The 16,823-nt window shown below is 42.3% G+C and overlaps 2 gene segments (V, D, J or C); both read left to right on the top strand.

Moving 5' to 3' along the window:
* Positions 1-4,181: 4,181 nt before the first annotated feature.
* Positions 4,182-4,663, top strand: LOC308375269 (immunoglobulin kappa variable 4-1-like). The segment is given in 2 exons: positions 4,182-4,230; positions 4,326-4,663.
* A 5,013-nt stretch (positions 4,664-9,676) lies between these two features.
* LOC308375268 (putative non-functional immunoglobulinn kappa variable 1D-37) lies at positions 9,677-15,455 on the top strand. The segment is given in 3 exons: positions 9,677-9,737; positions 9,876-10,163; positions 15,154-15,455.
* Positions 15,456-16,823: the final 1,368 nt, after the last annotated feature.

Raw genomic sequence — 16,823 nt, 5'->3', positions numbered from 1 at the left:
ATTAATGACACGTTATTTTTGTTCATGACTGTTGTCATAATGTGTCATTCGGTGTTTGTACACACAGCTAACCCTAACCCTAACCCTAACCCTACAAACACCGAATGACACATTATGACAACAGTCATGAACCAGTCATGAACAAAAATAACGTGTCATTAATGTGTATGACATGTGTCATGTCATTCTTATGACAGTGTCATGTCACCCTTATGTAGACGGCTTCAAATAAAGTGTAACCAAATATTCCACCTCCAACAATGTTCTTATTTTTTATCTAAATAAACATTATCAAATTAAATAATGATAGATGTTATTTGACTTCCCTTTGTCATTATAACCATTGAAGGCTAATAATGTAGCCAGTAAACACAATAACAGGTCCATAATGATGCCTTGATGAGATCATGCAGCAAAAATGAGTGTCAGAGATAAGAGGCAGTTGATTTCAGTTGAGTTATGAGACTTTTACATATTTAAATAATGATTAAAGAATTTACCCAATAACCTGTATCCTGTACCAAAGAGAGAGCATTTAAAAGGAATTTTTTGAAAATCCTCCCAAGCTTTGTAACTCTATAGTCACTATTGAGCTCAAAGACACTGGATGTAATGTCCCGTAATGTAAATCCCTTGAGAAGACTTCTGGAAACATCTGGCGATAGCGCTGCTCTATTCTGGGACTAGCAGACCCACTCAGGCCTGCCAATGCAAATAGAAGTTTCCCCCACAGAGAGCTCTGTTTCCTGGGTTACACCTACAGCCAGAAACTGCACTGAGACAGCTGTGCTCAGTTACACTGCTTTACTGCCACTCACGACAACTCAGGTATTCTGAGACATGGCATTGCATGACGAGGCTCTAAACTATATTTAGCTTCATTCACACATGAAGGTACCAGACCATCACTTACCCCATAGTTACCGTGAGGATATCCTTTATCACCCCCACTCACTCGTGTCATACTGCTGTAGTTACCATAGTTACCGTGAGGATATCCTTTATCACCCCCACTCACTCGTGTCTTACTGCTGTAGTTACCATAGTTACCGTGAGGATATCCTTTATCCCCCCCCCACTCACTTGTGTCATACTGCTGTAGTTACCATAGTTACCGTGAGGATATCCTTCATCAGCCCCACTCACTCGTGTCATACTGCTGTAGTTACCATAGTTACCGTGAGGATATCCTTTATCACCCCCCCACTCACTTGTGTCATACTGCTGTAGTTACCATAGTTACCGTGAGGATATCCTTCATCAGCCCCACTCACTTGTGTCATACTGCTGTAGTTACCATAGTTACCGTGAGGATATCCTTTATCACCCCCACTCACTCGTGTCATACTGCTGTAGTTACCATAGTTACCGTGAGGATATCCTTTATCACCCCCACTCACTCGTGTCTTACTGCTGTAGTTACCATAGTTACCGTGAGGATATCCTTTATCCCCCCCCCACTCACTTGTGTCATACTGCTGTAGTTACCATAGTTACCGTGAGGATATCCTTCATCAGCCCCACTCACTCGTGTCATACTGCTGTAGTTACCATAGTTACCGTGAGGATATCCTTTATCCCCCCCCCACTCACTTGTGTCATACTGCTGTAGTTACCATAGTTACCGTGAGGATATCCTTCATCAGCCCCACTCACTTGTGTCATACTGCTGTAGTTACCATAGTTACCGTGAGGATATCCTTCATCACCCCCACTCACTCGTGTCTTACTGCTGTAGTTACCATAGTTACCGTGAGGATATCCTTTATCACCCCCACTCACTCGTGTCATACTGCTGTAGTTACCATAGTTACCGTGAGGATATCCTTCATCACCCCCGCTCACTCGTGTCTTACTGCTGTAGTTACCATAGTTACCGTGAGGATATCCTTTATCACCCCCACTCACTCGTGTCATACTGCTGTAGTGTGAGATCCTGGAAGATCAACACTGATCAGGCCCAGATGAAGGCCACGCCATATTAGAAGCCTGTCGGTCATCTGAACCTGAACCTGAGTCCATCAGAGTCTCTCAGCAGAAAGCCAGTTAGGAGCTGCTCTCATCCAGAAGCACAGGTACTGTATCGTCATCTGTAAAGGAAAATGCATTAACAACAATATTAACAGCAACTTGTTCCAACAGTGTTTTGGATAATATTAAAGTAATTGTCATTGTTACGTACAGGGTTCTGTATGTCTTATATGTTATACATGGTAAAGGCCTACATGTATTGTGTTCTGTTTTGTGTAGTTGGTTTGTGTTGTTGTTCTGTCTCCTCCTCCTGTTTTCATTCTCCAAATTCTCAGATGTGCACACCTGGTCCCAATCACCAAATCACCACACCTGTTCCAGATCTCCCATCAACCATTCCCCTTTAAATAGTCCTGTGTTTGTTTGTCAGTTTTGAGTGCTTTGGTTTGAGCTGTGGCAGAGCTTTGGTTGAGCTCTGTTGGCTTGTTTTTGGAGAGTATTTGCTAGTGTTTACTAGTGGTTGCGAGTGGGTGCGAGTGCTTGCGAGTGCTTGCGAGTGCTTGTGAATGCTTGCGAGTGCTTGGTTTCCTTTGTTGGTTTATTGTATTGTCTTTAGTTATTACACATTTGTTTAAACCTTATTACTTTAGTTGTTAGCAGCCTACTTTAGTTTTGTCTTTGTCTTTGTTAATTCTTTTGTTGTGCGCACAGGGTCAATAAGGATAGGTAAGATACCCTGGGGTTTACATATTTCATACACGTAGGTTTACCTGTTGTTAATACCCTAGGTTAGAGTGAGCACCACCCACTGTACTTTTTGGGTGCAAAGCACCTGTCAATGGGGGGGTGGGTTTTGTTATGTTCTTTTCTTTGGTGCCACTGACGGTCCTTGTTGATCCCTGTTTTGCCTTTTTGTAAATAAACGCTTTATATTGACTTCACCTTTTGTCTTGGATTTTGTGTGACTGCACCCTCACTTGCCCAAACCTGTTGCCCTTATGTTGCGTCCTACTCCGAGCCACCAGGGGGCGTAACAGTCATAATAAAAACGTAATTGTGATTACGTATTTACAGTTCATTTTTACACTTAGTGGAATCAGTTCAATCTCTATTTCATATTTCTTATAGAGCTAAATAAGTGTACTCTGTTCACTGAGGGTGATAAATTCACCAGGTTTATACACGAGATTATAAGAACATCACCATGCCAAAATATCAAGAGACTTCATTCCCTTTTAATTATATAATGTATAAATAACACCATGAACAACAGACGCTGTCTCGTGGCGCTGTTCAGAGACACTGTCCTTTACAGAGCCCAAGACCTGATCAAAAATCTGTCAATCAATCTATCCATTTCATAGAAAAATATTTCCCTACCAATCACATCTATGCCCCTAATGTAGGCTGTGAATGTCCCTTGGTTGCAGGTGACATTATATGCAACATCAGAACTTTTGTGCAGTGTGTTTTTCCCACCACTAGAGTGCACTGTTGGACTAGGAGAGAGAGAGACAGTCTGTAACTTGCCATCTGGGGATATCTGGAGACAAGCTGACGGATGCCCCACTGCATCAGCTATCGGTAGTTTCCATGCCGATAGACATCCTGATTCACATATGTTTTGCGGTGTTGCTGATCGACATCCTGGTGATCTCAGAAAGAGACACGCTTGAGCACTGGACACGGACAGACTGCTGTGTCTGATGTCATCACAGTTAGTCTGGCATACTGAGGTCTTGGCATTAGTCTAAGCAATCTGTGTAACAATCCGGTGAGAACCTGGAACAGTAGTAATGGTCTCTGGTTCATCTGATTTGTACATGGCATAATTAGAACACGACCTTGCCAAAATATCAAGAGACTTCAATTGACTTTTATTTATTTAATGTATATATAACACCATTAACAACACATGATGTCTCAAAGCACTTTACAGAGCCCAAAACCTGCTAAATAATATATCAATCAATCTACCAATTTCATAGAAAGACATTTCCCTCCTAATCACATCTACATCTATGTGTGTGTACATACTAATCATTACTGTAACTCTAACGGTCTGTTTCACTCAGGAAGATCATTTACATACAGTACATGTGTCAGTTTGCATGAGTGGTCACAGTTCTAGTCTTGGGGGGATTATTTATAGCCCTGTGAGTTCACCATTTCATGGGTAAGAGCTGATTCTCATAGTGGAGAACTCAACAATGACTTTCATCTTCATGTTCCTCTGGATACTTGTCCTCTGCTTTCAGAGTAAGCAACTTTTTTATAATTCTTACTATTTAAAGAAATGGATATGTGTATGTGAGGTTAAATATTTCTCTAAATTCTTTCTGTTTTCTAAACAGAGTCATATGGACAGGTCACTGTGACTCAGACTCCTGCAGTGAAAGCTGTTCAACAGGGAGGATCAGTCACTCTCAACTGTAAAACCAGCAGTGATGTGTATGTGGATAGTGGACCAGACCATTTCTTGTCCTGGTACCAACAGAAACCTGGAGCAGCTCCTAAACTCCTGATCTACTGGGCCAACCGACTTCAGTCTGGGACTCCATCCAGGTTCAGTGGCAGTGGAACTCACAGTGACTTCACTCTGACCATCAGTAATGTCCAGGCTGAGGATGCAGGAGTTTACTACTGTCAGAGTGCACACAAGATAAGCAGTAACTGGGTGTTCACACAGTGATAAAAAACCGTACAAAAACCTCCCTCAGTCAGGCTCCACATGACTGCACTCTGCTGCTGGAGCTCACTGCAGGTGCTGAAGGGTGTGATACACAGTAACTACACAAGTGGTCTGGAAGTCATTATTCACATCCCAGCTTATTTCAGTTTGTAGTTATGCCATGAGAATTACTAACTGAATGATAGCATCCTGCCTGTGGATACACCTCTGTCATTCACATAAGAACCCCTGCCCATCACATGCACTCACTATCTGGTCCTAATGAGGTCCACTTTCTGTGTTTTCATCTCTGACGCTGGATTGGGGTCATGGCCCAGAAGGCCTCAGTTCGGCCCTGGAGTAACAGAAGCAGAATACCGGGGCTAATCACTGGAGTTTATGACAGAGGTAAAGCCTTGGGCTGGCCCGAAAGAGGCCAACAGTGTCCCTACTGGTCTGGCACTGAGTGTTGAGGTGTTTGAGTTTGAGATGATTGATTATCTGAGAAAACGTATAGGATCAGTTAATTTAAGCCATGACTGCCATGCCTACGCTGTTACAGGACTGGTTCTTCCCAGCTGCAGCAATGCGGTCATGTGCAGCTGCAAGGCAAAATTCACTCTGACGATGATTACATCCAGAAGGTGGACATGGATCTCTGGTGTTTGGCCAGGAGGTCAAAGAGAGAGCCATCACACAGGGACACCCAACCTGAACATTTCACTGTGCAAGCATTAACACTGAATATACACTTAAGCTTCAGTTACTCTTTAACTGTTTGATTACAACATTACACTTGTTCTCCACACTGAGAGACATACTGGAGTTATACCAATACACCTATCCAGGGGAATATCCCAAACCTGTCTTCCAGATAAGGAGACAGAATCTCCATAATGACCATAGCAGGAAGATGGAGAAGGAGACAGGCCCAGTGTCCTCTGGTAAAGTGGGTTGTGTAACAGTCAGGTAGAGGACTGAACACTGTGAACAGTGTGTAGTAGGATGAGTGCACCAGGGGAGATGGATGAGAACAAGGGTACCTCAGATGATGAGCAGAACTGGATTGGACATGACCCTGGCATAATCTCCTTTCTGCTGTATTTGCTTTTCCACCTTTTACTTCACAATATTCTCTTTCCTTTATAGTCTAATTACAATCTTACGCCAGTATTTAACAGTGGATATGTTATACTGTTTGTTTACATTATAAATGTGCAGAAACATGTTTCCTTCGAACATGTAGAGTTGTGCCGTGAAACCTTCTGCTCCTGTGATGCTTCAGCACCTCCTGCAGCAGCAGCAGTGCAGTCATGTGGAGCCTGACTGAGGGAGGTTTTTGTACGGCGCTTTATCACTGTGTGAACACAAATTGACTGCTTATCCAGTGTACACTCTGACAGTAGTAAACTCCTACATCCTCAGTCTGGACATTACTGATGGTCAGAGTAAAGTCACTCCCCCCACTGGATCCTCCACCAACAAATCGACTTGGAGTTGAACCATAACATGTGCTTATGCTGTGTATTAAAAGTTTGGGAACTTCTCTAGTTTTCTGAAGATACCAGGAGACACCGTCGCTATAGCCTGAGATGGGGCTGCTGCTTCTGCAGTCCAGTTTGATGGTTTGTCCCAAAAGTACAGCTTTCACTGCTGGAGTCTGAGTCACAATGTACTGGCTCCTGCATTCTGAAATATTGCAAACATTTCATAGCATACTGGTTTGTAAAACACATTGTAAAATGATTTCGAATAATCTATTTCATATTGCTAAATACATTACCTGGAATACAGAACAGGAGTGCCCAGAGGAAATGAATGAGAAAAGTCATTCTTGTCAGATTGTTCTTCTAAAACAGGCTGGTGTTCAGTGTTCCAGTTCTCCTCTTTCTGAGATATAAAGCTCTCAAGAGCAAAAGGTTCACACTTTGGTTATGCAAATACGTCCAACCTCCCCAGTTTCTACCTGCCACCTTCTGATCCCTGTTCCCTCTGCTCATGAAAAGAAATAAAGAAGACTCTTCAGTAGGCCAACAGTCTAAACCTAAATGATGTTTTGTTAGATTTATCTGGGCTAACAGCAATAACTGATAGGCCAGTGTAGTCCTACTTACTGACAGAAAGACTAAACAATCCTCAGACCCACAACTGGACTGAGAGCAACCTCCAGGATCAATGAAACAGAGCAGTTTGAGTCTGACAGAAATAATACAAATGGCATTATTGTTCTTCTAAAATCATTATCACATGGTATCAACACATTACTTCCTGTAGAGGTGAACTATACTCTTCCCTTATTGCACTAGTGTAATCATACAATAAGCACCCCTGGACTAGACCGGTGATCTAAACCTGGAGCCAGTTAACTTTTCAATCTGTGCACCAGACTCCACTGAATAACGCTTTCAAACCTGTCTACCACTGAGGGAAGAATTGCCATATTGTAGAATGTCAAGGTGATTCATGCCTAAATCCTCCTCTTTTTTAACTCCATGTGTGTTTAATGAAAGAGAGAAATCCACCTGATGTATATGAGAGATGGTCAGAACACTGCCTGCTTGAAGTGTCTGGACACACATTTGTCTTTTCACTAATTATCATAATCTATGATCAGTTTTTTTATAAAGAATGGTCTTCTCCTTACAGATCTCAGAACTGTTTCTTAGACCAGGGACCTGAGTTACCATAAGCTGTGGGCCAGTATAACAGAGGAGAGAGAATCTATCAATCTTTCTATCTTGATCTGATGGTTTGAAAAGGTTATGGGAAGATAACTGTGTTGGCTTGTACCTGATGTCATTTCTATTTGAACTGTATTTATTTCTGATGTCCATCACAGAACCCAAAGCATAATCCACGTGAGAGCTGTCCATGGTGACAGAGCAGTGGTGTGTAATATGATGACACTACTGTAATAATCGTGACTGGAAGAACACAGAAACACTTTGGTCAGATGTGAATCTCTTGAATTTGAACAGTAAACTGACTAATCAACATTTCAACAATGATTCATTTATTATCAAGTGTAATGTGGACAGAGTATGTTTGACACCCCTGCTTTATGATGATCATGACAGTATGTTTCTTTATTAGCAAATAATGCTGCTTCATCACTTCTAACCACCAAGAGAGCGATCAAAGGATAAATGTTAGATTTGAGTGCATACACAGCAGTCTGTTTCACTCAGGAAAATCATTTCCATACAGAAGATGTGTCATTGCCGTGAGGGGTCACAGTTCTAGTCATGGGGGGATTTTGGGGGGATTGGGGCAGCTCCTAAACTCCTGATCTATGATGCCAAATTACTTCAGTCTGGGACTCCATCCAGATTAAGAGGCAGTGGAACTCACCATGACTTCACTCTGACCATCAGTAATGGATGCAGGAGTTTACTAAAATAATAATCATGATTGTAATTTCAAAGGAACAGTAAATAGAACTAACAAAACAATAATTAATATATTGTCAGGCATAACGTGGACACTGTGTTTGACACCCCTGGTTTACATGACACTAGTAGCTTTGTATGAAATAATGCTGCTTCATCATTTCCAACCACTAAGAGATCAAAGCACACTTGTTAGATCTGAGTGTTAACACAGCAGTCTGTTTCACTCAGGAAGATCATTTACATAGGCTACATGTGTCAGTTTGCATGAGTGGTCACAGTTCTAGTCTTGGGGGGATTATTTATAGCCCTGTGAGTTCACCACTTCATGGGTAAGAGCTGATTCTCATAGTGGAGAACTCAACAATGACTTTCATCTTCATGTTCCTCTGGACACTTGTCCTCTGCTTTCAAAGTAAGCTTCTTTTTTATATTTCATGCTCTTTAGAAAAAAAATGTGAGGTTAAATATTTCTCTGAGTTCTTTCTGTTTTCTGAACAGAGTCAAATGGACAGGTCACTGTGACTCAGACTCCTGCAGTGAAAGCTGTTCAACAGGGAGGATCTGTCACTCTCAACTGTTAAACCAGCAGTAATGTGGTTGGTGCAGGATCAACAACCCCTTATTTAGCCTGGTACCAACAGAAACCTGGAGCAGCTCCTAAACTCCTGATCTATTATGCCACAACACTTCAGTCTGGGACTCCATCCAGATTCAGTGGCAGTGGAACTCACAGTGACTTCACTCTGACCATCAGTAATGTCCAGGCTGAGGATGCAGGAGTTTACTACTGTCAGATTCACCACAATGGCCCAGTGTTCACACAGTGATAAAGCGCCGTACAAAAACCTCCCCCAGTCAGGCTCCACATGACTGATTATCACACCAGAATACACACATCTCATACCTCTACATTTGTAGTCATACCCAGGACAAGATGGGGTAATAAAGATTGTAACAGCAGAACACACACTTCTCTACTTCTCTACACACACCATTAATAACTCTTTCTTGGCCAAATACATCTAAAAATATTATTAAATTAAATAAATACTCTTTCAAGATGGATAGAAAGCACAATACTCCAATATGATTCCCTTATATAATGAAACAAGTATATACTATATCAGAATAACAAATAAAACTGTTCAGCGTCTGCACATATATCAGATATCTCTCTTGCAACACGAACTACCCCACTGCTGTACTGAAGAGAGTTTACGCAAAATTAAAACAAAAACATTTAAAATACTGTTATCTATGTTTATGTTAGAGTCACTTTAACAACCAGCTGTATGGGTGCAGTTTGAATTGTTAAAATATAAAAGAAGGCATTTTGTAAATGTTACTCTCCATGTCTTTCTTTTCTTACCACCGTGGCCTTGTGCTGTGGAGGGTTCAGACCTTGGGCTCTGTGAAGAGCTTTGAAACAATGTCTATTGGTAATGACACTAGATGAATTCATAATATTTAATTATTCAATAAAAAATATCACATATACTGTCTACTGCTTATTAGCTGCATCACCCAGAGCATTTGCCTAGAGGTGATACTTTGCATCAGTGATGGACGCCTCAGTGCCCTATGGGTGTTTATACTGCAGCCTCAGTAGTGCACATGTGTGAGTTCAGGCTGTCTGATCTGAATGGACAACAAGATGCCTTTAGCTCTCATCCTCATCTGGACCCTCTCTCTTTACTGCCAAGGTAGGGCTCAAGTTACTGTCATCACCTGATTTACAGCTGTTTGGAGACACAGAGACAACATGGATTATGGGAATTAATTTATTGGATTATTAACTGGTTCTATAGTTGGTTGTTGACATTATTCCATTTGTGTTTCAGAATGTAAAGGACAAGTCAGTGTGACTCAGATTCCGACAGTGAAGGCTGTCCTTCCAGGACAAACTGTATCCATGACCTGTAAAACCAGCCAGAATGTGTACTCTGGTTGTGGTAATCAATGCCTCAGCTGGTACCAACAGAAACCTGGAGCATCTCCTAAACTCCTGATCTATGGTGCCACAACACTTCAGTCTGGGACTCCATCCAGATTCAGTGGCAGTGGAACTGGCAGTGATTTCACTCTGACCATCAGTAATGTCCAGGCTGAGGATGCAGGAGTTTACTACTGTCAGAGTTACCACTATATAAGCAGTAAAGCTGTGTTCACACAGTGATAAAGCGCCGTACAAAAACCTCCCTCAGTCAGGCTCCACATTAGCCTGACGATGTCATACTCATAATTCTAGTCAGAATATGAGTCTGAGACCGGACTATTGGGCTGTGATTATGGGGCGTGTTTCAACGAACCAGGAAAGAAAATTCCTCTTCGCTGAATTGGATACCTAGAACCAATCAGAGCAACGTAGTATTTCCATCTGATAGATTAAACTTTTACCTGATCCCGTAGGAAGGACGGCAAAGACATCTTTTCAATCGACAAATGCCTTGATCGCGTTTCTCTGTTCCTCTTTCAAAATGAATGCGCTGTCATATCTGTTGATGTTACTTAATTAGCACTCAAGGCTAGAAGCTACCATTCGTTTGAATGTTTTTTTTTTCTACGCGTTAGCATAACCTATCAATAATGCTCTAGAGTGCTTCAGTTAAGACCCATAATCCTGGGCAACACTCGTTTTGCGTATACACAACTAACCGAGTCAATGTAGACATATAAAAGTCGTGTAGATAGCTTAAATCATATAAAATATGTCCCACTAAGCTTCCGAGACGGCGCCATCTTTGTTCGATGTATACCGGTATTCTCTCTATATCTGTCCATCAACGTATAAAGCCCGCCCTTACAATTTGAATGGTCAGATCACTTTTCGGGGCCGTTTAAACCCTCCCAACTAACTCGACTCCAGACTGAATCTCCAGACCAAAAATTTTGTGGGCGGAGTTCAGGCTGGTATCCAGGCTAGCTCCACATGACTGCACTCTGCTGCTGGAGCTCACTGCAGGTGCTGAAGGGTGTGATACACAGTAACTACACACGTGGTCTGGAAGTCATTATTCACATCCTTGCTTATATCAGTTTGTAGTTATGCCATGAGAAAATGACATGAGAAGTACTAACTGAATGATAACATCCTGCCTGTGGATACACCTCTGTCATTCACATTAGAACCCCTGCCCATCACATGCACTCACTATCTGGTCCCACAGAGGTCCACTTGAAGGGAATCTATACAGTGCAGTCTATTCAGAGTAGTAAGAGGAGATTAACAGAACTATGAGCAGCATAGGTAATGTGGGGGAGGTAAGGTCATTCACATGAGAGCCCCTGCCCATCGCACCATCGCACGCTTGTTTGTGGAAAACCTTCAGACTTTCTGGGTTTTCATCTCTGACGCTGGACTGGGGTCATGGCCCAGAAGGCCTCAGTTCAGCCCTGGAGTAATAGAAGCAGAATACCGGGGCTAATCACTGGAGTTTATGCCAGAGGGAAAGCCTTGGGCTGGCCCGAAAGAGGCCAACAGTTACCCTACTGGTCTCGCACTGAGTTTGAGATGACCGATTACCTGAGAAAACTTATTGGATCAGTTCATTGAAGCCATGCCACGGTTAAACTGTTACAGGACTCTGGAGTTCTTCCCAGCTGCAGCAATGCAGTCATAGCTGCAAGGCAACATTCACTCTGACGATGATTAAATCCAGAAGGCGAATATGGATCTCTAGTGTTTGGCCAGGAGGTCAAAGACACAGCCATCACACAGGGACAACCAACCTGAGCATTTCACTGTGCAAGCATTAACACTGGATATACACTAAAGCTCCAGTTACTCTTTAACTGTTTTTGATCTGGGTACAACATTACACTTGTTCTCCACACTGAGAGAAATACTGGAGTTATACCAGTACACCTATCCTGGGGAATATCCCAAACCTGTCCTCCAGATAAGGAGACAGAATCTCCATAATGACCATAGCAGGAAGATGGAGAAGGAGACAGGCCCAGTGTCCTCTGGTAAAGTGGATTGTGTAACAGTCAGGTAGAGGACTGAACAGTGTGTAGTAGGATGAGTGCACCAGGGGAGATGGATGAGAACAAGGGGACCTCAGATGATGAGCAGAACTGGATTGGACATGACTCTGGCTTAATCTCCTTTCTGCTGTTTTTGCTTTTCCACATTTTACTTCACAATTTTCTCCTTCATTAAGTAATTCAAATCTTACGCCCTTTATTTAACAGTTGATAGGTCATACTGTTTATTTCCATACTGTTTGTTTACATTATAAATGTGCAGAAAGTTGTGCCGTGTAACCTTCTGTTACTGTGATGCTTCAGCACCTCCTGCAGCAGCAGCAGTGCAGTCATGTGGAGCCTGACTGAGGGAGGTTTTTGTACGGCGCTTTATCACTGTGTGAACACATATTTACTGTTGGGATAGTGTACAGTCTGACAGTAGTAAACCCCGGCATCCTCAACCTGGACATTACTGATGGTCAGACTAAAGTCACTTCCAGAATTGGATCCTCCACCAACAAATCGACTTGGAGTTGAACCAAAACGTGAGTTTATGAACTGTATTAAAAGTTTGGGAGCTTCTCCAGTTTTCTGAAGATACCAGTGGAGCCAGTTGCTGTAGATGGGGCTGCTGCTTCTGCAGTCCAGTTTGATAGTTTGTCCCACAAGAACAGCTTTCACTGCTGGAGTCTGAGTCACACTGTACTGGCCCCAGCATTCTGAAAATTTGCAAAAATGTAATAGCATACTGGTTTGTAAAACATATTGTACAATTATTTCAAAGAATCAATTTCAGTTTGCAACATAAATTACCTGGAATGCAGAACAGGAGTGCCCATAGGAATTTAATGAGAAAAGTCATTCTTGTCAGATTGTTCTTCTAAAACAGGCTGGTGTTCAGTGTTCCAGTTCTCCTCTTTCTGAGATATAAAGCTCTCAAGAGCAAAAGGTTCACACTTTGGGTATGCAAATATGTCCAACCTCCCCAGTTTCTACCTGGCACCTTCTGATCCCCATTCCCTCTGCTCCTGAAAAGAAATAAAGAAGACTCTTCAGTAGGCCAACAGTCTAAACCTAAATGATGTTTTGCTAGATTTATCTTGGCTAAGTGATAGGCCAGTGTGGCCCTACTTACTGACAGAAAGACTAAACAATCCTCAGATCCACAACTGAACTGAGAGCAACCTCCAGGATCAATGAAATGAGTAGACATATTTGTCTGTTTGAGTAGACACTAGACAGATATAATACAAATGGCTTTATTGTTCTGCTAAATTAATTATCATCTGGTATCAATACATTACTTCCTCTAGAGATGAACCATACTCTATTAGTGCACTAGTGTAGTCATACAATAAGAACATCTGGACTAGACCTGTGATCTAAACCTGGAGCCAGTTTACTTTTCAATCTACACCTGATTCCACTGTCGGGACTAACGCATTCAAACCTGTCTACCACTGAAGGGCGAATTGCCATACTGTAGAATGTCTTCTTTTTAATGATAACAATTTATGATATTGAATGTTGGTTTGCATTTATGAAATGTAAAAAAAATGACATCCATTCTTGTACTGATGGAAGAAAATGTAAAATTTTAAACCTGAAATTAACCATGACAGAATTCGGGATCTGGTAAACTGTTCCCCTAAATGTAAAAGTAACTGCATTGTTGTCAGTTAGAGTTTCTGAACCTTGAAGAGGTTTTTGTACAGCGTCTCTATGAGACTGTATCACTGTGGTGGACTTTCGGTGGTGGATCAAGACTCGATATTGGAAGTAAGTAATATCATCTTTGATCCTTTATAATATAGTGGTCTACATCGTAACGCTTTGGTTAATTTGCCTTCATTTAATCATTTGGTTTTGAAATTAATATATGTTTCAATGGTGTCCTTTATTAGGCAGAGATATCATACACTTGCTAGACTGATTTGGTAATGCAACAAAATAGGCTACTGATGTAGGCCTAATTGTGTGCATGTTCCATTCGTTATGACTTATATAATTGGTGGCATAGCTTTGCTGAGCCAATTTTGCCTGGGATATCAAGAATGAGAGGTATCTTACTAGTGCGTATCAGAGGAGGGGTTTTTTGTACGGCCACAGATAGCGTTTGTATCACTGTGGTACACGTTTGGAGGCGGCAGTAGACTTGACGTTGGAAGTAAGTACACGGACACACATTTGGATTATTCTGTCAGTATGTGTTTTATTCTGCATTCATTTGGATTATTCTGTCAGTAAGTCTTAATATGTTGCGCTATGAGCAGAGCAGTTTATGACGGTGTAAAAAGTGTACTTTGATCTTGTCTAGCCTATTGACTCACATTTTTCACCCTAACAACCCCTTTACATATTAGACATCCCTTGCATGTGTTTTCAGAAAATAGGTAGGAAGATATTTCATGCTTCTAAACTTTGTGTTAGTGGAAGTAGTGTTGAAGTCTGTAATTTACTATTGAATGTAGCCTCTGTGCTTTGACCGTAAATTTTACTTGGAACTGTGTCTGACTCAGAATACACCTGTGCGTGTGTATTTGGGAAACTGGTGGTGGTAAGATATTTACTGCCCTATTGGGTTAATAAATCCGTGTTACTCTGGTGGTATAGATGCTGCGAGTCATACGTTAGACCGACACGACCTAAAACTCTGAAATGTGTCAAGATGTTGCACTGACACATTTCTCCACAACATTCACACCATAGCTAAAGCATTTGCGCAGATATATGTCTGTCTTTGCGACGTCTTTGTAGGGTAATAGGCCTAGTAATGGCATTTGCGTAGATATGTCTGTCTATGCGAAGTCTTTTTAGTCTTACTCTTTCTAATCAATTAGCTTGACAGTAGCTTCTTCCAGATTGTTTAAAAACGTAATCCCCAGGTACATTGTATCTTTAATGTACACTCATATTGCATAATGTATGTAATATCACATTTAACGTGGAGGTGACATTTTTCATTAGATGACCTCGTTTATTGCTTTCTATACCTCTTCGCGTTATTTCGCTGGAGACAGTCGCAAACGAATTGTTGTTAACATTAAATGTAGCCTATCGTACCATCATATTGCATCTGTATACGATGTACAAACAGACGACCAACAGACGACCTTGTTAATTCCTTCTTGTCTTCGCTTTATTTCTCAGCTGACACCACTCCCAAACTCACAGTCTTGCCCCCCCTGGACATCAGCGGGAGTTCAGCCACATTGATGTGCCTGGCTAACGGAGGCTTCCCGTCTGACTGGACGCTGAGCTGGAAGGTAGCGGGGAGCAGCAGGAGCGGGGAGACCAGTCGCTTGGGCCCACAGAAGGACGGCCTGTACAGCTGGAGCAACACCCTGACCCTCCCTCTCCAGGAGTGGACCCAGGGGGTCTCAGTGACCTGCGAGGCAAAGCAGGGCTCCCAGACTGTCACTGAGATTCTGAAGACATCAGACTGCTCCTAGGGTCCCCTTTCAAATGTCTGTCATTAGCCTGATTGAAAGTGTGTTTGATAAAGACTCTTCATCTCTGATAGGGACTCTCTCTGATTTCTGTTAGTGTGCAGCACTGAGTCACTGTCTTTCCCTCCCTTTCCACCTCTTTTACGACATTTGGGAATCTGAAGTGCTTGATACTTTCATGTGTTTTGACCATGTATTAATAAAGGAATTTGATTCAATCTATCAGAGACTTGTTTTTGTATTTTTTGTGTGTCTTATTGTTGAAGATATATTTCCAGATTGTTGATTGTCGTTGATTGTTAAATCCCTTATAATGTTGAAATGTATATAAAGTACAGAAAACAAAGCTGCCTGTATTCACTGACAAGCCTTCAGTCCAATCACTCACTTGAACATCTGGCGATAGCGCTGCTCTATTCTGGGACTAGCAGACCCACTCAGGCCTGGCAATGCAAATAGAAGTTTCCCCCACAGAGAGCTCTGTTTCCTGGGTTACACCTACAGCCAGAAAACTGCACTGAGACAGCTGTGCTCAGTTACACTGCTTTACTTTCACTCAGGACAACTCAGGTATTCTGAGACATGGCATTGCATGACGAGGCTCTAAACTATATTTAGCTTCATTCACACATGAAGCTACCACCAGACCAGCACCAAAAATAAAAAAAATATTAACAGACACAGACACAGACACAGACACACACACCCACACACACCAACAAATACACAACACCATATCTTCTTCAAGCTAGTAGCACCCCCTATTGGTGGAGAAGGTTAGTGAGTTTTGCTGAACATGAGGACACATCAACAACAAACAAACAAGGCTGACTTCAGTAATTTTATTGTGGCACAAACAACACACACACACGTTTATTTTAGGTTGCGACACAGGACACACACGCAGGCCGAGGTCGCAGTGAATTTTTCCCTTCCCAGACTGTCCTTCCTCCAGGACCCCAGGAGCAGTGGGCAGCCTTTAGGCACTCAGGTAGCAAAGTCAAGTGATCTGTCCGTCTTGGTCAGGGACAGACAGGAGAGTGTTCTGTTCTTTTGCATGTTTTTTCTGTTGGGGTTCTCCAGCTCCATCCCAAGAACCCTCTCCTCTCCACTCTCCTTCTTCCCTCCTTTCTCCACAGACTGGTCCAGCTTGCCATCTACCTCTGACTGGATCATAGACTGGACCAGCACCATCTACCTCTGACTGGATCCCAGACTGGACCATCTACCTCTGACTGGATCACAGACTGGACCATCTACCTCTGACTGGATCACAGACTGGTCCATCTACCTCTGACTGGATCACAGACTGGACCATCTGCCTCTGACTGGATCACAGACTGGTCCATCTACCTCTGACTGGATCACAGA

This window comes from Sprattus sprattus (assembly GCF_963457725.1).
Source record: "Sprattus sprattus genome assembly, chromosome: 14".
Lineage (NCBI taxonomy): Eukaryota > Metazoa > Chordata > Actinopteri > Clupeiformes > Clupeidae > Sprattus > Sprattus sprattus.
The sequence above is the reverse complement of the archived record's forward strand: the minus strand, read 5'-3'. Positions and strand labels throughout refer to the sequence as shown.